The 25,351-nt window shown below is 54.3% G+C and overlaps 1 long non-coding RNA gene across 1 annotated transcript; it reads left to right on the top strand.

The window, feature by feature from the left end:
• Positions 1-720: 720 nt before the first annotated feature.
• On the top strand, positions 721-25,239 carry LOC119100866 (uncharacterized). Its single transcript, XR_005094471.1, has 3 exons — positions 721-813; positions 5,018-5,105; positions 24,788-25,239. It is a non-coding gene; the product is annotated as an uncharacterized LOC119100866 (long non-coding RNA).
• The last annotated feature ends 112 nt before the right edge of the window (positions 25,240-25,351 follow it).

Genomic DNA, 25,351 nt, shown 5'->3' with positions numbered 1-25,351 from the left:
CCGGTTAATTCTCCAATGTGAGCGGCCGAACGGCGCTACGCAGTGGCCCACCCTCCCTCCCGGCGCGAGCCGTGGCGCCGTCACACCAGGTGCCGGTCTCTGTCGCGTCGGAGCGGGCTGTGCACGCAGGCCAGCTGCGTTTACCCGCGGCAGGCCAGTAGGCACTGCAAAAAAAAAAAACAGCGGCACGGAGTCAGGCCTATGGAATTTGACACTGCGAACGCTACTGGGGGCCGCGAGCCGCAGCCCGGTCCTTGCGACGGATCCCACACGGTTGGACGAAATCCGATAACTTTTCGTACCTCTTCCCTTCTGCCGACTTCCACTGCTATGACCCGCCCAGAAAATCGGAGAAATCGCTACCCAAGCAATGTGTGAACTGCCACATCTAAAAAATATATGTTCACTGCAAAATCCCTTTTCTCACACCGTTGACTGATCATTCTTTTCAGACCATAAGAACCTATCCAGCTAAGAGAACCTGATAAGATGACATATTCTTTCCTTTGGAGTCCGTTTCACCAAGCCTGTCGCGATGAAATTTGATTTGCACCTGCGCGAAGGCAAACAGTAGGAATTTACGCCCGTACTGGATGCGCCGGGCTACCAACTCACTTTGTCGCTAAGGATTTCTTCCAGCATCCTTAAGAACGGACAAGAAACTCGGCGGATATTGTGGAAGCTACAGCGCAGGTCGGAGAGGTGCGGAGTTGGCGGTGGTGGCATTTGTGCGAATTCTGCTGCGGGGTGGGGGGCGGGACATCACATCTGGATACTCAGAAACAGCCTCGATGTCTTGCGGGATTGTGTAAGGTCAGTGTGTGGTGGTTACCCAAATGTGCCGTCGACAGGGGAATGCGCCAAGTGGATTTCATTCCAGATGCAGGTCGAGTGAGTTGCCCAAAGTGAAGAAATGCGCTGATTTCTGGCATGCATGTGCTTTATTTTTGCATCATCACGCGGAAAGCATGCCTGAAGTCATAATTTGCGCAGCATAAATGGCAAAGATTATGTACAGGAAGTGGCACAGCCGTCAGCATGGGGATGGGGTGGTGGTTGTGAACATTGTGAACATTGCCTTTGCAGGTTTAACACTAGTACACACTGAATTCAGTATGCAAGGCATAGAGCATTCTGAGGCATATAAAAACTAGTCATGCAGCGGGCAATGCAGGTACTTTCAGCAAGTGCAGCATGGGTTTGACTTGACATGCTGCTGGGGCAGCTGATCAAATTGTCAAATTGCAATTATTTTTGTTGTGTAGAAATAATTCCTTTCAAGGTAAGAGAGTGTAAGTGAGTTAATCAGACCATACTTTCTGGGATCATATAACAAGTTATAACATGCATAATCCTGGTAAATGATTTGGGTAAGGCTGCAGAAAAATAACAACCAGTGCACTAGACACTTTCACAGCATTGATGCCCTAAACCTCCTGCTTACATAAAACCAACTCATGCCAGGCCAATTTGTTATGGGTTTTCAAATTGTTTTGGGTGAAAAATAATTTAAGACCCATGCTATTTAAGACATGAAGGTTTCTCTTAATTTTATAATCTTAAAGCAAACAATTTGAGGTAAAAAAATGTTGAAGGCTCCAGTCCTCAAAGGGGCCAGAGCCCATACTGGAAATCTCAATGAAACATCCCTGACCACAGAATTAACCCAAGCAAGAACTTTAACTCTAAAGGAAATGAGTGCTGTTATGACTTCTACAGGCATCAGGTATCCATCAAGAATAGCATGCCATGCTTTACTGTTAGCATTAATGGGAATGTTGACTTTGCACCTTTGCTAGCCTGTAAAATAGTTTATATGCTTGATTATTGCCACTAGAATAGACCTATCAGAACTGATTCTGGAATCCAGCCACATGGCTTTGGGTTGGATTTGGAGCCAAGTAAACAGGGTTGAGCTATGAAGAGAAGGCCCAGGCATGGTCCAATGCACTGTGATATGAAATGGGAATGAATGCCTGTAGAACATAAAAAACTCAGTGAAAATAATGCACATCCAAATCCTTATTCAGGATCCAGAATTCAAGTGCTTGGCTCCAATTATGTGGTAAACGTAGATTATGGTTTTTAACATGGGCCCTGGCGCAAATTCAGTGGGAGTTTACTTGTCCATGATTCCTGTCAATATGGTTGACTAAACTTGCAACTTGCTTGCAAACTTGCAAACAGACCCACACAGATTTGGATGAGATTCAATTGACAATGGCCTGCCAAAATTGTCTTGTCCTGGAGTCCAGCTGTACATACAGTTGAACATAAGTGACTTGGACAACACATGACTCTGAGTATGAGTCTGCCAGTGATCTGCCAGGTGACTGGTCATGTAACTGGGACTGCCTGGGGGCCATCCAGGACTTCCCTTCTTCAGGGCTGTTGGTGCAGTGTGTTAAAGTTAGAGGCTGCTCTTGTATTAATATGACATATGGAACTGAGCCAAAATGGATTAGAATGAAAATGTATGTACTTTTAGTTTGAATAATATTGAGTCCCCTGATGTTTAAGTCCAGCATTTTCCATTTTTGTGTGATAAACATCAGTCCATTACTGATCAATTTCATTGGGAGTCAGGTGCCATATTCACAGTGTTTTATTGATTTTGTGACTTGCCAGCTATGGTGGTACAAATGCCTAAAACCCCATGAATGTGATAATGATCAGTGATGACTTGTCTATGGATGCCAGATGTGGGAAGAGGGGGGGGGGGGATCAGGGCAGCAACTGCTTTCCCCCATCCATAAAAGACTCTCGCTGGATCAGAGACCTCAAAATACCCCATGGCCAATGAAGTAGATCCAGAACCACTGAATGCATCAACCACTGAAGTAGATCCAGAACCTCTGAAATGATAAATTGTGTCACTAGTTGAGTTTTGAGCTTTCCCTCACACTACATGACAATTTTGGGGCTTATATTTCACAGATCTCAGGCGATTGTAGTCTTGGCTATTGTCATCTTGGTCATATTTCATGTTATGGTGTCTGGTAATTTTTTGTTGTCACAGATTGTGTGCTCCAGGGGACCCCAGCATTCATTTCCTGTATTTTTTAAACTGCAAGGCCTGATCTATGAGATAGAAATAGGTAAGGTCATCCAGGGTCAGTGAGGGCAAATATCTAAACATGGAGGTCTTCACAGGATAATGCCAGGCTTTTCTTCGCATTGTCTGCCTTGTGACAGGTCACTTGAGCCGATTTTGATAGGTTGGCACTTTCCTGGCCGATAAGTGATGGAGTGCCGTTTCATACACGGTTGTGGGCTTGGCTGCTGGTTTGAGTCATTGTCCACAGCTGGCCTGGGCTTTGGCTCCTGGCCATGTTGACCAGTTGGCTTTGTCTTGGGCTGTTGTCGTTTTTGAACGGCTGGCTTTAGTTTCGGCTTTGGATCCGAACAACTTTGAATTATCGACCCCTCCTCATTTTCATAGGACCTTGAACAGCTGGCTTTAGCCTTGCATCATTTCAGTGCAGCTTCTGCCTCACCTCACGCAACTATTTTCCCCTGTCCTGTCAGCCCAATATGCCACATTGCTTCCCGAGGCTGCCACGCTTATCCGCTTTATAAAGCCATCCGGTCATCTCAGGGTTAATTAATGGCTGACGACGGCCGGAGAACTAAATGACTGGAACGCCGCCCTTATACTGACACAACGATAAAGAACTCCCGCCTCCCCCCCCCCCAAAAAAAAAATCCGTGATGCAATCTTACATTTGGGGAAGGCTTCGTCTGAATCAATCCGCAAAACCCAGTTCGGAAATCCGGAATCACTCCCCAAAACCCGGATTTTTCTTGTGGTCTGATGCAGTTGTGACGGACGCGAATATGGTTTTAGTTTCGCTAAAACAACGTCGTACACCAGATGCGGCTCTGGCTTCGGCCTCGTGATTGGAAGCCGCGCTGAGACCGGTCCGGTTGGACGAGTCGCATTGGGTCGACCTGGACGAGCTGTGCCGCGGGATGGATGAGCCGTGTGTGCTTTGGCTGCGCGAGCTATGCCTAGCTGCCTGCACGATCCGCGGCGGAACCTGCTGGACGTGCTGTGCTGGGTCGACTGAACGCCCTCTGTTTGGCTGGGCTGGACGTCGTGGCTCGTCGTGGCATGGCTGGCCCGGCGGCGGCGGGATCCAGCGAGTCGATGTTGCCGGCGGCGGCATTTAATCATCCGGTAGCTGGGTCGATGTTGGTGCGGGGTCGCCACGGATCGCCGCTCCCTAGCCCTGCTCAGGTCACGTCTGTGACGCTGGGGCTCATGATTGAGAACGGCTACGGCGTCTTGGCAGGATTGTTGAACTGCTGCACGATGTGTGCGAGACGTGGGCATTCCGGAGCGGAATTTCTAGCCTGAATAGCTCTGCTTTGGCAGCGAAGTTAGCCAAATGCGCGATCCTCACAGCATTTAATGACGTTATGTATGAGGCTTACGCGGAGTGACGTTGCCTTTCTGTGGAGTTTTTCTTTGGATGTGCCGCCCCCGTCCCGTGGCATTGATCACCGCGAGCTATAAACGACAAGTGTTCCATCATTTTTTAGACTTGGCGTTGGGTGCCGAGTCCGTCTGTGTACTGTTGTGCGGGGCGAGGTGAGGTGTCGCCCTTCTGTGACCGGCTGCGTGGTCTCGTCGCCCTGATTCATGACTGGCTGTGTGGACGGGTCGCCCTGGTCCGTGACCGGCTGTGTGGTCGGGTCGCCCTGGTCTGTGACCGGCTGTGTGGTCAGGTCGCGCTGGTCTGCGACCGGCTGTGTGGTCTGGTCGCCTGTGATGGCCGTGTGGTCTGGTCGCCTGTGACGGCTGTGTGGTCTGGTCGCCCTGGTCTGTGACCGGCTGTGTGGTCGGGTCGCCCCGGTCTGTGACCGGCTGTGTGGACGGGTCGCCCTGGTACGTGACCGGCTGTGTGGTCGGGTCGCCCTGGTCCGTGACCGGCTGTGTGGCCGGGTCACCCTGGTCCGTGACCGGCTGTGTGGCCGGGTCGCCCTGGTCCGTGACCGGCTGTGTGGTCGGCAGCGGGCGGCCGTGTGGCGAGCAGTACGGGCCTGCGCCGGGACAGAGCCGTGTCCCACCGTACCCGCCGTCGCCTGACCTCAGCATGTCGGTGAGTACCGATCAGCTGCGCCGGACGGCAGCGGTTACCCCATTGCGCCAGACCACGCCGCACAGCTCCGTTACAACGATGCCGCGGTCGGTGAAAGGGATCGCCTTGTCGTTTTGGGTGTGGGCATTTTAAGCACGTAGTCAAGGTAGTTGTTCAGGAAATGGCGCGGTAGTTAAAATGAATGGCATGTTCGAGATGTTTGTGAGATACGTTTGGTATATGATATGCCCAGCTTTGCTCCCTCTTCCTCGAATTGAAGTGAACAGTATGCCATTCCTTTTCGTTGGCGAAGCTTGGGCGCAGGATCCGGCAAAGCTAAACTAGCGATGCGTAATAAGACGACGCGACGGGGGTTGAGTCCCTGTAAGCAGCGGCTGTGAGGGGGAGACGACCGCGATGGAGGTGCTGCTCAGCTGTCCTAGCGGCAGGGCAGAGTGTGGGGGTGATGAGTGCGTCACCGTGACAGCACACCTTTTTTAGCAAGTCACAGATGTTCTCCACAAGAGGTTGGCGTGCAGTGAGCGAAATAATGCGCCGTGGTCCGTGTGGCTTGTGCGCACACGACCCTGACGACCCGGGAGTATTCCTATCAGCGCTGCAGGCAGGCTTCGTTTTACGTTTTTAGATAAGATTTTCGGCTTAAAAATTATATTTCCACGAGCGCAGTCGTTCCAGTAGGCAAACACTCCAGCTATGTACTCGTCTGTTCCGGCGTTCATCGTACCTCACGTACGGCATGACCGTTGTGGGCCGGCTCAGGGCCCTCTTAAACGCGTCGAGACCTGTTCCATCTCGGCTGTACGGCAGTCAAGAGTGGGATGGTGGTCTCAAGAGAGAGGGATTCTAAGAGCACACTGGTGCGAAGGTGACTCAGGTGCCTACTAATACCCGTGACGTCCCGTCTGCTTATGACGAAGCTGTCAGGACCGCGAGCGTAGTATCTTATCCGTTGTCGGTTGGACTTGACCCTCCCCTTCCCCCAGTAAAGAAGCCGACACGCGTCAGAGCAGGCTGGCGGTGGCCGCGGATGCACAGTGGAGCGGACTGGCACTGCGTGGTGAAAGGCTTTGCGGCGCGCCTCGTGGGTCGGCCGGGTCGGCCGAATGGTGCAAATGCACGCGGCATTGGCGAACTGGCGGCTTACGACAGCGGGCCGCCGCGTCCGCTTGCGGCTTACGACAGCGGGCCGCCGCGTCCGCTGGTGGCTTACGACAGCGGGCCGCCGCGTCCACTGGCGGCTTACGGCAGCGGGCCGCCGCGTCCACTGGCGGCTTACGACAGCGGGCCGCCGCGTCCGCTTGCGGCTTACGACAGCGGGCCGCCGCGTCCGCTGGTGGCTTATGACAGCGGGCCGCCGCGTCCACTGGCGGCTTACGGCAGCGGGCCGCCGCGTCCGCTGGTGGCTTACGACAGCGGGCCGCCGCGTCCGCTTGCGGCTTACGACAGCGGGCCGCCGCGTCCGCTGGCGACTTATAACAGCGGGCCGCCGCGTCCGCTGGCGACTTATAACAGCGGGCCGCCGCGTCCGCTGGTGGCTTACGACAGCGGGCCGCCGCGTCCGCTGGCGACTTATAACAGCGGGCCGCCGCGTCCGCTGGCGGCTGACGACAGCGGGCCGCCGCGTCCGCTGGCGACTTATAACAGCGGGCCGCCGCGTCCGCTGGTGGCTTACGACAGCGGGCCGCCGCGTCTACTGGCGGCTTACGACAGCGGGCCGCCGCGTCTACTGGCGGCTTACGACAGCGGGCCGCCGCGTCTACTGGCGGCTTACGACAGCGGGCCGCCGCGTCCGCTGGTGGCTTATGACAGCGGGCCGCCGCGTCCACTGGCGGCTTACGGCAGCGGGCCGCCGCGTCCGCTGGTGGCTTACGACAGCGGGCCGCCGCGTCCGCTTGCGGCTTACGACAGCGGGCCGCCGCGTCCGCTGGCGACTTATAACAGCGGGCCGCCGCGTCCGCTGGCGACTTATAACAGCGGGCCGCCGCGTCCGCTGGTGGCTTACGACAGCGGGCCGCCGCGTCCGCTGGCGACTTATAACAGCGGGCCGCCGCGTCCGCTGGTGGCTTACGACAGCGGGCCGCCGCGTCCGCTTGCGGCTTACGACAGCGGGCCGCCGCGTCCGCTGGCGACTTATAACAGCGGGCTGCCGCGTCCGCTGGCGACTTATAACAGCGGGCCGCCGCGTTTACTGACGGCTTACGACAGCGGGCCGCCGCGTCCGCTTGCGGCTTACGCCAGCGGGCCGCCGCGTCTACTGGCGGCTTGCCACTGCGTCCGCTGGTGGCTTATGACAGCGGCGCGCCGTGGCATCTGCTGGTGCGGCGACCACATCGCAGCCTGAGGCCGCACGCCCACGTCTCGGCCGGGCCTGACCCTGAGCTGCAGGCCGAGCCGCCGCCGGGCGCCTCCGGTATGACGCGTCTCGCCACTTGAGGCGGCTCGCTCGGTGCCCCGCGGCGCACTGGGGATTTGGCACAGCGCACCGTCGATGAGTTGAGACATGGTTGTTGGATGAGACGTGTCAGTGAGGTGCGCCTTGTAATTGTGCGTCTCTGGTCCGGTCCGGACAGGTCTACCTCCTGCTCCCCGATCACTTGTGAGTATCGCGGTCGGGGCTCGTAAATGCTCTGGAAACATGCATATTTGGGTGAGTTACGCTTGAGATTGGAGCCAATTCTTAAACAAACTTGTCCGTGTACTAAGATTTCCCAGAGCCCGATGTTCCAAGCGCCTCTCGGAGGAATCGGCGTAACATGAACGCCACGGAAACTGCCCCGCCGTTCGTTTGCAGGCAAGCACGCATGCTATTGGTCGGCGGCACGTGCGGCAGAATACTTTCGGCAGGTCGAGGTCTGTTGCGGAACGGACACGCTGGCGTCATAATTACCGTACTGAACCGCCGCATGTACAAAGTTTGGGACAAGAGTTGTTTATGTCACAAAGAGCCTCCATGCGCGGCCTGAAGCGTGGCTTCCAACATCTGTTTCCAATCAAGGCTTGCTTGTGCGGCGGTACGTTGCTAGTTTGTCAGTGGCAGGAGTGCAGTCATCATCTAGAGATGATAGGGGAGGGGCAAATCGGAACCACGAGGACAATTTGACATAGAAGCATTTAACGAGAAATGGCGAAAGAAATATATATATATATATATATATATATATATATTTGTAAATAAAATTATGAACATCGGTTTTGCGACGGCAATGAGCGACAAAAGCGTCGCGTTGAGAAATCTGCGGGAAGCAAGCCACTTCCCAAATCGATTACACCTACGTCCAGTAGGGCTCAGGTAGTGCTTAGGGAACGCTGACGAAGCAGACTATCAACGTGATGTCTTACCTCACTCGCCAAAGCAATGTTTTCAATGGCCTGTTGCGGGCTGTTGGCTCCGTGCGGGCTGCGTCTGGGCCCCGCCGCCGCCTGGGCGCGCCCCTGGCACCGGTGCGTGGAAAGCTGACGGACGTCTGCTCGGGCCGGCACAGACCGTTTGATGCCGGCCAGCCGCGGCCAGAGTTCACGTGCAAGCGGGGCCTGCTCCATCAGTGTCCTAGAATTGCCGACTTTGGGTGTAAGGCAACACCCTATGAGGAGGGATTTTTCACTCCTTTTCTCCATATTTTATGTGAATTTTTCACTCCCGCCTGACATTGTCTAATCGCACATGCCAAACCCCTATTTCCCTCTCTGAGGTTTTCAGATGTCATCCAAAACCGAGCTCACTTGAAACCACCAAGCATAAACGAGGCTCCACAGAACCTGGACACCTATGACACCTGGACACCTAACCACAGAACCTGGCTATATCCTGCCTCACCTACATCTGAATCATGTCTATCTATGCACAGAGCAAGGGCTCCAGGTACCTCCAAGCCCAAGAACCCCAGCGACTCCAGCCGCTTGCACGCATTAAGTTTGGTCTGTTTGCAAAATGCATCACAATCGGCAGCTGTGTGCCAAATGCAAGGTTTTCACGCATCCCCTATTTTTTTTGCTCTCACCACTACACCGCGAAAGCAGAACCTGGTGCAAACACCAGCAAGGCTTGGTAGATAATTTTACTCCACGTATTTATTTTTTCCCGAGGAAACTTAACCACTAGATTGCATCACTCCCGAAATACAGGAGTGAAAAATTCAAGCAATGTCTTCTAAATTAAAGTTACAAGATGAACATGGCCATTTGAGCACTCATGTTAACAGATTTTAAGTCAAATCAGCTAATAACAACATTTTGCCAGAAAAGGATCAGTCTTTATATTTATGTGACTACTTTTGTTTTTCTTGGTATCATACGAATGTGATACCACTATGATCTGCCTTCCTTTTGGATTGCCTTTAGAGGTACCATCTGCTGCTTAAAATGTTGGCCAATTTCTCTGCAAGATGTTCCAACTGCAAACTTGTGCGTATTTTATACCTAAATTGGATTAATTCGCCAGCCGCCCAAACATGTTTGATATGCACCCAAGAGTGAACAATTGACAGGGAATGAAGGAGACAATTTGAAGCATGGAACTTACTTTTACCACCATTTTTGCCCTGTTAAACCCTCAATTAACCGTTTTATTGGTTCATGGCGGTGTTCAATAATGATAAATTTAAGCCTTTCGAGTGTAACTCACCAGGCTACCTGACAAGGCTATCCTAATGCTGCAATACAGAGCTTCGGGACAGACCTGACGCAGCTAATACAGAAGTGTTTGATGGCGAAATTCTGCCCTATTGACGTGTTTATCATGCACACCTCTTACTTGTTTGGCATTTTATTTTTGTGGGCTGGTGGGCATGATTGATATTTATATTGGGGGGATGAGTGGGATGACTCTGTCTGTAGCAGATCATGCAAAAGGTACTGACTGAATGTTTTGGGGGAGCAGGAAGAAGGCAGTAAGTCTCCTGTGGACCAAGTAATTGCTTACCTTACCTGCTTTCAACACGTGCTTGGTAACCCGAGTTAGCCATTTTCTGTTTTAATCCATCAAGTTTTATCATAAGACAAATTATGATGCCACAAGGCATGCAATGGACTCATTTTGTTCCATATTCTTGATTATTTACCCCAGATTTCTTGAAGTGGTCCCTCATGGCTGCTTTAACCAGATGTTTTCTATAGCTGTCATGGTTCGCTGACGGGCAAACGACTGTACTGTATATATGCACTATATTTTTAACACAGGGATACTCTAAGCTGCATGGCAATTATAATATGAGTTAAGTATTAGTATGTAACAAAAAGTCAGACCATCCCATTTAAAATGTGAAGCCAACACCTCAAACTTTATCGGTAAATATGAATAAACAATCTAAATAGATGCCTTTGCTGCAGCTGAAAAGGCAAGCAGCAATACTGGCATGGTCATCTAAAAGTTATGCTACTTTTGGAGAAGAGAGATTGTTTTGTGGAGCATACCCATTATTACCCTTGACATAGGTTAACCAGGGCAATCAAAGTACGTTGTTCAAAGCGATTTAAAGTGCTTTGATTTGTGTGTTGTCAACTTTGTCTGATGTGAGCAAGCATACAAAAATGGACTGAATAAGAATGCAAGTTAAAACCAGCCAAAAATCAGCTTTAATATGCTTTTATCACAAGTGCCGCTGTCAACCGATAGGTGAGTTGAGATAACGTTCAACATATGGGCTACTCTAAGTTAGGTTAAGTTGGTTCAGTGCATAGCAAGTAGCAACAGGAATTGTGCAAGTATCAGTAACTCACAACTGCTGCTGTGATGCAAACAGGTTAGACGGGATGAGATTTAGTAAGGCCTCTTTAGGTTAGGCATAGTTAGGCTACTTTCTTGGAAGTAAGCATTGGTATTTTGTAAGAAACAGTGACAAAATATTTGTTTTCCTTGGCCCCATCTTAACAGAAGCCTGAGGTATGTCTATTGTGTTTGACTTGGTGGTGGGCTGATGTGTATGAGTCCAAGGTTTTTTTGTTTGTTTGAGTGTTTTATGCTTGCTGAGTTTTCTGTTGTTATTTTGTTCTTGGACTCTCCGAGGACTCTCTGTCCTTTGCTTTGTGTTGCGTTAAAAGCGCTGGGGAAGGGAAGTGCAAAGTGCAGTGTGAAATGATTGGTGTTGATAATTTGTTACGCTCATTACACTGTCATGAAATTACCATATTTTAATATACTCTGTTTCACTTTAATGGCCTAAGATGTTAAAAAAACAAAATACCTTTGTCAGGTTTCTGATATTACGTCCATGCCAACTTGAAAAAGATGTCTTTGTTTGCTGAAACATCAGTCACAAGCTCACAAGTTCTATATTTTGTGAATTGATTTTTTTCACTCCCGCACGGTCTTTTTGCGATGAAATTTTTCACTCCCACCCCAGCTCAAAAGCGATTCTAGCTCCCTGTGCATGACGATTTCCCTTCTTGTGTCAAGATTTCAGGAACATGGATAGTAGAAGCGGTGTTGATATCGCAGTGTTGTAAGTGCAGTGGCAACGACAGCAAACTAGCAGAGTCGATGGAGGCAGCCCATTGATGTCTCCGCTCCCGCGACAGACACGAGCCCCGCTCGGGCCATGCCTGCCATCCCGTGCCCCCGGGCCATGGGACCGTGACCGGACATCCGGCGGTGTTGTGACCTGATCTTCGCGAGGTCCGGCACCGGTGCTGCGCCGTGACAGCGCCTCACCGGTCAGCCCATCCCCCCCCCCCCCCCACCCATTGTTCGCCTGGTCGCCGCACCGGCCACGGGCCGGCGGCGGTGTCGCAGCTTTCCTCTTGCGTGCCGCAACGTGGGACGCTCGGGGCTGCGCCGTGCGCCGCCGAGTTACACCTCAACGGAGGACGCTCATGGCTGTGCCGTGCGCTGCTGGGTTACGCCACAACGGAGGACGCTCGGGGCTCTGCTGTGCGCCGCCGAGTTACGCCGCGACGGAGGACGCTCGGGGCTTTGCCGTGCACCGCCGAGTTACACCGCATTTGAGGACGCTCGGACCTGTGCCGTGTGCCGCCGGGTTACACCGCAACGGAGGACGCTCGGACCTGTGCCGTATGCCGCCGGGTTACACCGCAACGGAGGACGCTCGGACCTGTGCCGTGTGCCGTCGGGTTACAACATGCGCTCCAGTTTTCCTGGCCTGGTTCGGTCTTGACAGGAAGTGAGCGTTCCAACGGAGGTTTATCCGTGATCGGGCCGCGTTTATAGGCATGTCGAGGAATGCTGGTGTAGCCCTCTTCACTATTGTTTCTTGTGCACGGGTCGCTGGTCCAGCCACGCACCAGTTACGACGGCTGTACCGTCAGCTGATCCAACAGGCAGATCAGCGCGATGCACGCACGACGATGTGACATCGCTCCGTGCTCTCTGTTGCGCTGCGACTGCAGGATGGAACGGGCTATGGCGACTGGATTTGTGTAACATTGAAAGAGTGCATATCCGCGTGCGTAAAGCCAAGGCTATTGGGAGGGAAAGGACGTTTGACCGGACCACACGACCTGTGGAGATGCGAACTGTTCTGGGGCATGGGCGTGTTAACGATATTTGTAACTGGTTTTGCCCTATAAGTTAGTGTGAAGGAACGTCGCGTTAAATTTTGTTTCACCCGGAATTCCCCCAGAATTTCGGGGGTTAGGCGGGCGTTGCCGTCCAAGCAGCAACAACAAAAGGCTGTGGCACGAAAGGCGGCCCATCCTGACGTGCGGCAGATAACAGCGAGACCAGACAAGCTAAAAACAAACCGACGCAGTTCTTCCACACTTCAGCAAGGTTTTCGACAGCATGTCCGACGTTTCTGTCCTATTGCACCCAGCGTACAGTCATGATTAATTTTTATTTTTAGTTAAGAAACATTTGATTTTATTATGCCATAAATTGAAATCCAAATAAACCAGCAGGACCTCCTAAATGACACCCGAATGTGTAATGGCCCATCCGTTCCCTCCCAAAAGTCACCATCATATCGATAGCACCAAGAGTTCGCCCTGGAGGCCGACGAGCCTTCACTTCCCGAGGGGCTTGGGTCCTAGAATCTGACGAGTCCTTACACCGCGGGGGGCTCGCACCCAGAGTCTGATGAGCACTCATACCGGTAAGGGCTTGCGCCCAGAGTCTGATGAGCACTCATACCGGTAAGGGCTCGCGCTCAGAGTCTGATGAGCACTCATACCGGTAAGGGCTCGCACCCAGAGTCTGATGAGCACTCATACCGGTAAGGGCTCGCGCCCAGAGTCTGATGAGCACTCATACCGCGAGGGGCTCGTGCCCAGAGTCTGATGAGCACTCATACCGGTAAGGGCTCGCACCCAGAGTCTGATGAGCACTCATACCGGTAAGGGCTCGCGCCCAGAGTCTGATGAGCACTCATACCGCGAGGGGCTCGCGCCCAGAGTCTGACGAGCCCTCACACCGTGAGGGGCTGGGCCCTACAGGGCTGACGAGGGCTGATACTTTGAGAAATGTGCTATTATACAGACATAGTATTGTACAGGGTGTCCCAAAATTGATGCGCGGTTGTGTCGTCGTCACTAACAGAAAAGCATAATTGAGACCGGTTCATGATTGATTGCCAATGTAATTCCCACGCAATCGTATACACTGCCGCATGCGCTCCGGCATGCCCCACAGCAGGTCGTCGAGAGTGTCTGCCTTGACCCTCCGCCACGCCGCTGGCACCTTTTAGAACAGGCTGTTCCCTGAAGTGGCCGGTAGCGTCTTGCTGAGCTCCTCCTTGACGGTCGCCTAGAGATTCTCGATCGGCGACATGTCGGGGATGTTGCCTGGCCACGTACCCTTCCCCCAGAATCCGGGGAAGTTGGCGCAGCGCCAGTCCTGGGTCTTCCGGGCATGATGAGCTAGTGCACCATCCTGCTGGAATATTGCCCTCGACATGTCTGGCAGGAGTTTGACCTTGGTTGGCGGGCCATTCTTCTTCCTCCGCTGAATCACCGAGACTGCAGTCTTCTTCAGCACCTCTCTGACATGGAAGTCGGCGGTGACGGTCTGCCCGCGCGGGACTTGGTGTGGCGCAGAGACATTTTCGTAGCTCATCATGCCCCAGACAAGAATCTTTAGCGGCTGCTTCACTGTCTCGGCCATCGGCACATCCGAGCTGTTGTCGTCCCAGACCCGGTCGTTCTGGCGGTTAGGTGATTGGAAGAGCTCGAAGGGCGACTCGTCACTGACCGGAACGCGTCTCGAATCCTGAACGAACCAGTTTTTGCGGACCTTGGCGAATTCCAGCCGCCTGCACTTCTGGTCCACAGTAAGCATTGGCTGCCACCTGAGCTTGAGTGGGTTCAGTTGCGGGCTGGTCTTCAGATACCGGTGGGCGGCCGACTTGGAGGCTGGGTGTTTCTCCTCCGTCAGTTTTCACGCCATGGTTCTCGCAGAGTGGCGTCTTTCGAAGGTCGACCTTGCAATGACGATCTTCGCCGCTCGGCTCAAGGCCGACTTCTGCCCACGACCTGTGCGATTTTCGAGCGTCTCTCCTGAGCGGTCGCGGGCCAGCCAGCGCCTGATCGTCGCTACGTTGACGCCAAAGTCCCTGGCGACCTGAACCTGGGTCATGCCGCCCCGGACCATCCCACCCGTGCGGAAGCGGATCGATGGCTTGTGCTCTTCCACCACCGGCGCTATGGGGACTCGACGTTACGGCTATCTCGAAAGGAATGATCTCTTCCACCCGCTACCGGCCGAGGTCAGACCGGCCGCTAGGGCCGTGGGATCACCTGACACGGCGGGGTGCCCTGGGGCCGAGTGCGGTACAATTTCACTCACTCATTGTTCGGGAGAGAGGAAATGACCAACTGCACATCAATATTGGGGCACCCTGTATAGCATACAGATTAAGTTTTTGAGAGATTCTTTCACAAGTGTGGCCGCAGAATGTTAGTTTCAATCCTTTATCCATTGCTGTCAGGCTCTCTTAAATGTGACATATGTTGGACCATACACTTGCGTATTGGACCATACACTTGCGTATTGGACCATGCACTTGTGTTGTTATATGTTGTACTACGCACTTGCACAAACCAAAACTTATTTTTGGTTTGGTTAGAACTTGGGCCCTTTCGGCAGTTAACGGCCATTTCAGGGTTATGAAACGAAGGCGAGCGGACAGCTGTGGCATGGCAACATGCATCTGAGAGTCCACCGCAAAGACTAAGCCTGCACAGGGACCCCTTCTCGGGGCATGTGCGGGCGGGCGCTTGGGTCCATGGGCGGGGCCCCACCAAGGAGCACTTGCCCATTTACGGCTGGTGCATGCAGCTTGCCCCTGATAAACGGTGCGTTGCGAGGATGCAGGTGGAGCGTGGCTGGGGAAAGAGGGCGGATGTGTCCAAAAACGATGTGTGATGGTATTCAGGATTGCGGTTATGCACGATACATCGAGATCCAGGCCAGATCCGGGGAGCGTCTTGCTCGGCGCGTCGGCTGAGGGGCGGCCGGCGTGGCCCACCGCTGCCCGCCGGACCGCCAGTCGACGGCGGGCGGCGTCGGAGGCGGGAGGTGCGGCGCCGCAAGCGCGGACGGCGCGCGTCTGCAGGTCCCGCGGCCCGGCCCACAGACTGCCCCGAGGTAACAGTGCGGTGCCAGCGCCCGGCACGGTGACGCCCCGCGGGCCGCCGCAAGCCCAGGGTCATCGTAGTGGGGGTATCCAGTCGGTTAGGGGTGATTTTCGTGCTGCTGTTGGCCGGCAGTGGGTCCCAATATGGTTAGGGGATTGGTTGTGCCCAGACAAACAGCTCTCCATCTGTATTTGCGGTGGAGTAATGCAAAAATCGTGATGCCAGAAACACAGGTTTGTAGGCCAATGAAAGGATAACGAAACTTTGAACAGCTAGAATAGTGCAACTTGTATGTTTTTCCTCCGCCACAACACTGCTTTAGTGTATTCAAGTGTAGCTTCTCCTTTGCAGTTAACGCTAAGTTATAGTAATGGAGTATATTTTACATAAATTATGCCACCAACGGGACTTGTATTCAAGCCGAAATTTAGCGCGATCATCACAGCGTAAATAACATATATCTGGCCAAAGCAGAAATCAAATGATCACAGAATTCGGGAAAACTCCATATTGATATCTACCCGAAAAGAATAAGATATCATCAGAGCTCAATTTTTGGCGGTCCCACATGACATCCAAAGGGTTGGAGGACGGATCATTTGCCAAAACAAGACATGATCCTGAATATGCCAAGGCCCCTGAGGTGGTTACATGATGAAGTAGTCTGGTCGGTAGTCCGTTGGTCACAAGACAACCAAGGACCACTGCAGAGGAGTCCCATGACAATGAAGGATGTAAAACAACCGGATGAGGTGAAAATGCCGAGGGGCTAAACGTTCAACGTTCGGCTAAACGAGGGGCTAAACGTTCAACGTTCGTAAACAGACCCCGAGCGACCAAACCACATCAAGATAGTAAGGATCCGAGGACGCATGAGGGGCATCGACACAATGCGAGGACCCGTAGCCGTCAAAAGCTCATGAGATGTGTCCAGGCGGCCAACTGCAGTGCTTGTGAAGCGAGATCACGCCCGTGGGCAGATAACAGGTCGTCCTATCAGCTATCCGTGCTATCAGCGAACGGATATGTTCATCTGAGCCCGTGTTCGTCACAACCCGCTCTGCACCGCAGACCGTGTTGCATTGAATTTATCCTTGGTCACTAGCGGGTGCTAAACGAAATAACAGGCAGAGTGACGTCAGCGCAGCAAATAGGCACCGCGCTTTGCTGCACTAAGTGTTGAGTGCGGGCAGACATGACTGCTAAGCTCACGTAGACATGACTGCACAACAGGCGGACCTTATAATTCCCAGGCGCGCCCGCGTAACCTCAATTTGCGTGTAGCGCGGTCGGGTAACGCGGGCGCATCACTGCAGGCGCAGTTTGTGTGTTGTGCAGTCGTCTAGCGCGGGCGCATCACTGTAGCCACAGTTTGCGTGTGGTGCAGTCGGCTAGCGCGGGGGCATCACTGCAGCCACAGTTTGCGCGTGGTGTAGTCGGCTAGCGCGGGCGCATCACTGCAGCCACATTTTACGTGTGGTGCAGTCGGCTAGCGCGGGCGCATCACCGCAGCCGCAGTTTACATGTGGTGCAGTCGTCTAGCGCGGGCGCATCACTGTAGCCACAGTTTGCGCGTGGTGTAGTCGGCTAGCGCGGGCGCATCACTGCAGCCACATTTTACGTGTGGTGCAGTCGGCTAGTGCGGGCGCATCACTGCAGCCACATTTTACGTGTGGTGCAGTCGGCTAGCGCGGGCGCATCACCGCAGCCGCAGTTTACATGTGGTGCAGTAAGCTAGCGCGGGCGCATCACTGCAGCCACAGTTTACGTGTGGTGCAGTCGGCTAGTGCGGGCGCATCACTGCAGCTCTCCACATGCGCAGTCAGTACAGCTGCCGTTCTTGATCAATTAAATTTGGGGGCGTGACTTCTTCACTGCAGTTAGTTGCGAGCAAAGCCAGCAGGCAGGACTGCACTGCACAGCTGCTGTCGATACTTAGTCTATGATCTCTGGATGTGAGTGCGGCGCTGCAATAAGTGACGCATACAATTTGCAGACCGTACTGATCAGTGAGCGAAACCTTGGAAGCCATCATCATTGGGGCGCACCTGGTGGAGCCACCCCGAACTGAGTCCCTCGCCATGTCAGCTGACGTCGCGGGACTACGCCGCTGAGCCCACGCCATGCGTCGATTGGCTGTCGTGACCGGCGGCGCCACGGTGCTGATTGGAAAGACGTGTCCGATGTCGGCTGACGCCATCCGTCACCGGGTGACGGAGCTCTTCCGTTATCCCGCCCACGCCAGCGACGACGGCCGCCGAGTCTGGCCGCTGCTGCCGCTGCCGCTGCCGCTGCGGGCGCCGGCAGCGGCAGCGGCGCGGGTTGAGACGGGTGCAGCTGGCGGTGGCCGCAGCGTGACGTCATCGGGGCCACCCCCGCCTCTTCGTCCCACTGATTGCGGCCCGGAGGTGGGGCTGACCGGCTGTCTTGCGGCGGAAGTGTGTTCCGGTGCAAGTGCAGTGGAAATGAATGTCGACACCGATGGGAGCACGCGGCGGTGAACGGTATCAGCCGGCATTGGTCCACCCAAGAATTGGACGCTCAAAATCTGTCTGCCGCCGTCTATGCTGTGGTCTTCCCCGGCGCCAGGATGTCGTGGAAAGGGGGACGGGGGACGGCGCCCGATGAGCACGGATCGCGCTGATTTCTTAGTTTTTGACGAGAGCCATCTGCGACAAAGAATATGGGCTTCGGGTGGAAGCCCGGGCCTCCATTCGATCTGCGCCGTTACCCCCGGTCAACGAAATTGGACGAAACAATTGGGAAATGATGCTTGTATCCCTGGAGACCTGGAGATGACGCCCCTCCGAGGGTTGACCCTTCCCGCTAAGAAATTATACGTGTACGCCCAGCCAGGCTTGCTAACGCAAGCAGGCAGTTCAGTTCGCTTCGGACTGTGGACAGTTTCGTCCACGCAGATGGGCAGTGGGTCGTTCACCTGTTCCGTTCGGTCCGGTGCTCGCTGGCGGGTGCGATACGCTTCGGACGTGTCCCAGCTGCTCGAGGGGCCGGTCTGACGCGTGCTGCTCTCTCGACGGCGGAAGCCGCGGTGTCTGTCGGCCGTTCTGGTCCGTCTCCGGCCGTGTGACGGTGGCCACGTCCCGGGCGCTGATCGGCGTGTGGTCCACCCACCGGCCACGGGCGCAGCCGGCTCGACGGGCTCCGTCGCTGCGGCTTGGCCTGCCGCCATTTGCTCTGTCATAGTCACTTCAGAACACTCGGTCAACCCGACTCCTAACGAGAGTCAGCTCGGGACACGCGGCGGCCTTCGATTCATTGCCGATATCGCCTCGGGAGACGCGACCGCGTCCGTCTCTCGTCAGTCGCCTGGATGCACAAAGCAAATAGCAACCCCGCGCGCCTTTCAGTTGCAGACGTGCAGCGTCGTCTCGCTCGCTTGACCGAGGCCCGCGACCGCATCTCGCTCCTCGTGTCGCGACCGCAGCCGTCTGAAACACTGGGCAATACATGTGGCACTCGGCTCCATCCGCATAGACGTGTCTGGTTCGTGTCATCTGTCAATGGCTGACGGGCCGCTGGCGACGGCGCGCGATTTTGACAGCTTTATTTTTGGTTGGCGTTATGCCTGGGGTCAAAGATGACCACGCAGAATATGCTGAGTCCACTGCATCGGGGACGGCGATTAGTCTTCCAGATGGTGGTCGGCTTTTTGTGACAGTTGAACGTTCTGCAGTTTTATAACGAGACTCGATTATTCCTGGCTGGCGGAAGGGATTTCGGCGTAACTCCCTACTTCCTGTGGCGGTTTCATAAAACTGGTGGCACTCCTCCGAAGCATATCTTAAAATGTCCATGCTGAAGTAATTTTAATTCCAGCGAAGCGGTCGTTGCCATAGCAACAATGTCGCTTTGGACCCGAGGGGTATTTCTGTATATATCACGTCTAATCTAATCTACTCTAGTTTAGTCTAATCCAAAATTTTCGATAACGTGGCATATAAGGTGCGGTCATATATGGGTATATTTAGTAATGCATTTGTGATACGTGTGAAGGTCAATTGATAGAATAATTCCGGTCACTTTTTAATTTGCTGAAATTCAGGGATGTCATCAGTCTCAGCATTATTCCGCCACTCGCAGAAGTAAACATAAATGTTTTGTCCGTGTGTTCACCTTCGTGCTCTGAGCTACCCTGTACTGATGTGAAGGCAATGTGCTCCTCAACGACAAAAGCTCCCTGAAATAGCTGCCTTTATCCTTACCCCAGGTTATGCATTTCACCAACCTTTAATCTGTCCTGTCATAGAAAGAAAGACAAAACATGATCTTATGAAATCCGCGGCATGCGGGAAGGACCTTGGTTTTCATACTGGCCTGCCAGCTGTATCCACCACACTTCTGGGCATATGTTTGTGATACCTACAATGCTACAATACAACTTGCAATCGTATTGATTTTCCTACATATACGTACTCGTCGACCCTTGGCATGTTAACATCGCCTCATAGCTCAACAATTTCTCACCGTAGGTTGATTTTCGGCCTGAACGTTCTGTTCCTCCGCTCCTGCATGCCTGTGGGCCAGGTCCTCTGTGGTCGTCTCTGCTGATTTTACGCCGGCGAGAGTATCTTTAATGTTACTTCAGTTTCAGAGTGATTGTGTTCTCCTTGGTCGAATCAGCTACGTGTATGAGGCCCGATGTATGATTGATAAAGTACGGAGAAACTCTACTTCAGATATCCCCGTAAATAGAAGCTTTCGACGGGCGTGGGAGTACATGTTTTCCCCTTACTTTATGCCACCGGATTCGAAGTAAAATCTTGGTAAGCTACTCCCTGCGCCACAACCGTACGCCATTCCCTCTTTATGAAACTGGTTACAGGTCACGGTGGTGTCGCCAGCCCGGCTACGCGGCGAATGTTTGGTCCCCCATTCGGGAGATCCCCGAGGAATATCCACGAAGCAAAAACTGGCCGTCAGCAGACAAGGGCGATTGACATAGCTGACACAATTTCAAAATTGATTTCATAAATGGATCATCACGTTATATGGTCAGTGTCGTCCCAGAAGGACTGTGTTTAAGTCGCGCATCGTCTTTACCTGGCGTTTTTATTACCATGCATTAAAGCGGAGAAAGTAAAAAAGCACCAGGCAGTGGAGAAGGCGCATTTCGATGTATTGTTCTCCGAAAACACGAAATAAAACGACGCACATCCCACTTACTTGGCCCACACTTCGGCCCCCAAGAAGCCAGAGAATAAGCGCCCTACCTATACACAGATGACAGCTACAGATTCGCCAAGATGAGATGTCTCTATTTGACAGAGGCTTCGGGCTGCGTATGTGGATTGATTCTCAACTCGACTCAGCTCGATTTTGTGAGCAGCTCGTCTGCTTGTTTCTTTCGGGACCCATGCGTGTTGCGTCCTGGTACGGCCCCTCGCTGGGCGCGCCTCTGTTTGTCCTGGAGGTGCTGACATGGGCCGCCAGGTCGTGTCACGCAGAGAGACACGGCCAGGATTCACAGTGGATAGGATCGCTGCCCCATTGGCAAAGTACTTATCTGGAATCGATGTCTTTGACGTCACACGTCCTACATCACACGCAAGCGACTGCTCAGTGGTGTTGAGGCGAGTGCTTATGACGTCATCGGTTGCAAATTATGGACGGCGTTCGGTAATGGTGAACGCGGTTCTGGTGTAGTGCACGAGATATGGTCTTTGCCAATTTTTTTCGAGGTATCGTGCTGACTCGTGCTCCAGCATACACGCTGTGTTTGTGAAACGCGGCAGAGGCTTGAAAAGCTTTTGCGACAGATTTCACCGTCACGACCAGTGAGTTTTGCAAAATCAGTTTCCGCCAAAGTCGTGGCAAATGCGGCGCTAGGCCAGAGGTGGCGTGTGGGGCGCCCATTCGCCACGTGCACGCGTCGCCTGTGTAGAGGCGGCCGCCTGTGGGAGGGTACCAGCTCGGCCGCGCCGCCGAGGCTGCCAAGGCCGGCCAGTTGTAGAGGCGGCTCGCGTGAGGCAGGCCGTGCTGGACCGGGGCGGTGCTGGCCGGCCGCCAGCCGTGCTGCGCCGCTTCCGTCGCCGCCGCCGCGGCCGCCGCCGGCCAGCTGGGCCCCCGGTGAGAGGCGAGCGTCGGCCGCCGCCGCCGCCGCCCTGGCATGGCGCCCCCCGGTGCGCAGTGAAGCTGCCACCTCCAGCGCGCAGAGCCGCAGAGCGTCAGCAGAGCAGAGCGTAGGTGGGAGAAAAGACTCTTGACCGTGGGTATCAAAAACTAACACAGGATTTGCGCTGGGCCCACCTTATGTGCTTCTTTTTGACGGAGCTGATCAATTGCTGAATTTGTGGTCGAGTCCATTTGTGCAGCATAAGTGATGCTAGTTAGGGGTGTGATCTCGGGGCCCTGACTTGTGACGTTGCTTGGGACGGAAAACAAGGCTTGCCGGCCTGAGATGACATTTACTCTAGAGCATGTCGTTGCGTACGACACGGGGGTTAATGTTGTCCAGGAGAGGCAGCTCTAGTGTGAAACGGTCCGGGCATCGCGCGAGGAGACTTGTCCCCTCCTCAGTGATTATCTTGGCCTTCTCATTGTTTGACTAAACAAAGCAAGGCGCTCAAAACAGCTGAATCCCAAAAGCTCAAGAATACAGGAAATACGAAGCATGCTATTTGGTTGACAAATGTCGGGTGTGCGTCCCACTCATGTTCGCCAGGCGCCCCACTAACGTGTTCGGAAATTTTTGCGCCGATAAAGGTTGTGTTGGGCCATTATGTTCTGTTTGAGATATTCGCCATCAACAACGTCCTGAAAGATCCCAGGTTCCCGAAGGGGAAGCGTCGCCATGCCCGAACGCGCTGTGGTCCGATGTTTGCCGGGGAATGACGTCGCGTGCCGACCGTTCGGCCGGCTTATTCGGCGGGTTAGACATACATATTTACGAACAAAACATCCGATCGCCGCGATCGTGACACTTTGGTTACATAATTTAAGAGCGTCAGATTAGCCGACCTCTGATGTTTCGGTGGTTACGTGATTTTGTAGAGACAGATTTGCCTACTTTCAAGTGAAAGTATGTGTGCAGGCCAATTGTCGGTGGAGGCAGAGCCTCCCGGAGGCCTGAAAGACTGCATATACCTGCATGGCACGGCCGGCGGCAGCCAGGCGACCCGTGAGAGGTCAGGGCGCCGTGCGGTGGGCAGCCCCCCCCCCCCTTGCTGACAGCGGCTGGCTCCGCATGCCTGGCCGGGGCTCTTCCGCGCTGTGCGGTGTGGAAAGGGCAACGTGGAGAATTGGGTGTCGATGAGAGGGAGCTCGAGCTGCTGCATGACAGCGAAGGATGTTTCTCCAACCGCCTACCGCAGGCCGGTGATGCACGGGCAGCGGATCAGGGTAGGGGGCAGCTGCTTCCAGCTCCGGACAACCTGTAACACTTATGACGGTGCAGGAAGAAATATGAGCTAAAAATCACAGTTCCGTGACCTCCGGAGGTTCATGCGCCACTGCGCTGATGACCTGTTTGTGACGCAGTGTCAGGACGGGAACAAAAAATGTCAAACCTGATAAGCTATCGGCCTCTTCCGGCCCGTCACGCTGTGCCACGCCGGCGGCCGGGCAGCATGCGGTGTTTTTTTTTTTACATTTCGCTATTTAACACAGTGATGGACGCAATGTGATCTCAGAAGTCAGCGTGCCGTAGCGCCGCAATGAACAACAGCGTCCATTTGTCATGCACAGCGCAGTCACGTCTCGGTGCCGGTGCCAGCTGGCCACGCGACATTTAGCGAGCAGCTTACCGGTGGTGCGCCGTCGGCGCGTGCAAACGGGTCCCATTGGTTAACACGGCAACCGTGAGTTTCGTGAATTGCCAAACATTGCGGGAATGTGTGTCGAAAGCCGGTTCATATCTCGGCATGGGCGGGCCGCAGCGAAACGGGGTCAACACGACTGGGAAGGGAAGGGATAATCGTGAAGGCATGAGTACAAACCGTTGCGCATGATTGCGCGCGTGCGCTCGTGAGCGAACAGCAGATTCGACGGTTTTAAGCACTTTAAAGTTTATGTCGGATCTCGGCGACCCGAGCGGATAACATTGTGAAATCAACAGCACCAGGTGGATGCCTATGTACCATTTACGATTCACTGTGTCATGTCAACGCTGTCAGACCCCTAGTGACATCAGCAGCCCATGGTAGTGGGCTTTTGAGCGCATGATTTCGAGCAAGCGACTGAACATGAAGTATCGCCAGGTTATCTATAAGCAAGACCAGTGCAGATAAGTTCGAAGAAATTGGTCGAAGCGCCCGTAATTCCTCATACTGCGACAGGAAATCCTCCTCAAATAATCGAGGCAGAAGATTCTTAAAACTCAGCCCATGAAATGCTCGGAAATAAAACAAAACATCGTAACAAAGTGTTCATCGCGCAATGCTGGTTCTCAAATATATCGATTAGCTTTGTCTGTTTGAAGCATTCAAAGAACATTGATATCTAAACTTAGAGCTCAATTCCTTGCAGCACATGCAGGAAAATAAGTTGGGCATTCGTTTTTGCACAAAAGTGGACGTGAAACTGCCCACTCATGCGGCTCTCAGAGGCCAAAGCACCGGACGTCATGTTGCCCCTCTTCGCACCTTTCAGAAGTGCTTGTGTTGTTTTGCGTAGGTAACGTGATGCAGTATGCAGATAACGGTCAGAAGTGGTTCCTTCGCATACAGTGCCGGCTGTGGTGCGAACTGAGTAGGATGTCACTCAGCTAAGTTGACATGGCTGCTTTAACGTAAACTATTCGACGGCGATCGGGAAAAAAGAACATTTTCGGCCACGCATGTTTACCATATTGCAAGTCACAGGCGCGCTCTGTAGTTACTCAATGTAACGATCTCTGTATATATGTACTGCGACGAGATGACTTGCCCAATGCGGCGTCCAACGTCATCTGGTGGCTGCGCCCGGCTTTCCGGCGTGATCCCCAAGGTTTTTCAGTCGAGACGCGGCGTATGCCAGATCATCTGTCGGCCTCCATTGATTGGTGTGCATCTGTGTGTGGCGATTGCCAGTCCCCCCGCCCCCTCCCCCTGTCCATCCATTGATCGTGTGTCTCGGTGCGGGCTCGGCACTGGCGACCGTCCCGTCGGCAGCAGCAGCGCCAGCGCCGCCCGGCTCAGCCGCTCTCTGGCCGTCTGTTGCAGGTGGGGCCGCGCCGCCGGTCGATGTTTTGACCTCGGCGGTCATGGGCCGCCGGCCGCCGCTGCTCATCTCACCGGCCCGATCGACCGGCTGCCTGGCCGGCCGGACATGTGAGGCCCCGGCCGTTGGCCAGAGACCCCGCGTGCTTCCAGCCCGTCAGCCAGCGGCGCTGCCTGGCGTCGCCCGCTCCAGTTCGGCCGCTGATAGCCGGCGTCGATAAGCGGAGTACGCGGCCGTGCGTCGCCGCGTGCTGCCACAGTCGGCCGGTCGGCCGCCCGAGCGCCCATGTACGGCTCGCTGGTGGTGCCGCGCGGCCGCGGCCGCCTGCTGCGCTACTTCCTCTGCTGCGTGATCGCCCTGCTCTTCCTGCAGTGCTTCCTCAGTCTGCTGGCGGCGCGGCGCGCGCTGCCCGCCTCGTTCTTCCAGTTTGATTCGTCAGCGGCCGCCACGCCGCGTGCGCTGCTCGGCCTCGTCGCCGGCAACGGTTCGTCGACGTCGGCGGCGGCGCTGCCGACCCCCGCAGACCCGCTGCTGCAGCGCGTGATGAAAGACGGCCCCGTCAAGCC

Source organism: Pollicipes pollicipes, unplaced genomic scaffold (genome assembly GCF_011947565.3).
Source record: "Pollicipes pollicipes isolate AB1234 unplaced genomic scaffold, Ppol_2.1 Scaffold_4881;HRSCAF=5763_pilon_pilon_pilon, whole genome shotgun sequence".
Classification (NCBI taxonomy): domain Eukaryota; kingdom Metazoa; phylum Arthropoda; class Thecostraca; order Pollicipedomorpha; family Pollicipedidae; genus Pollicipes; species Pollicipes pollicipes.
Note: the sequence above shows the minus strand (reverse complement) of the source record. Positions and strands in the feature narration are given on the sequence as shown.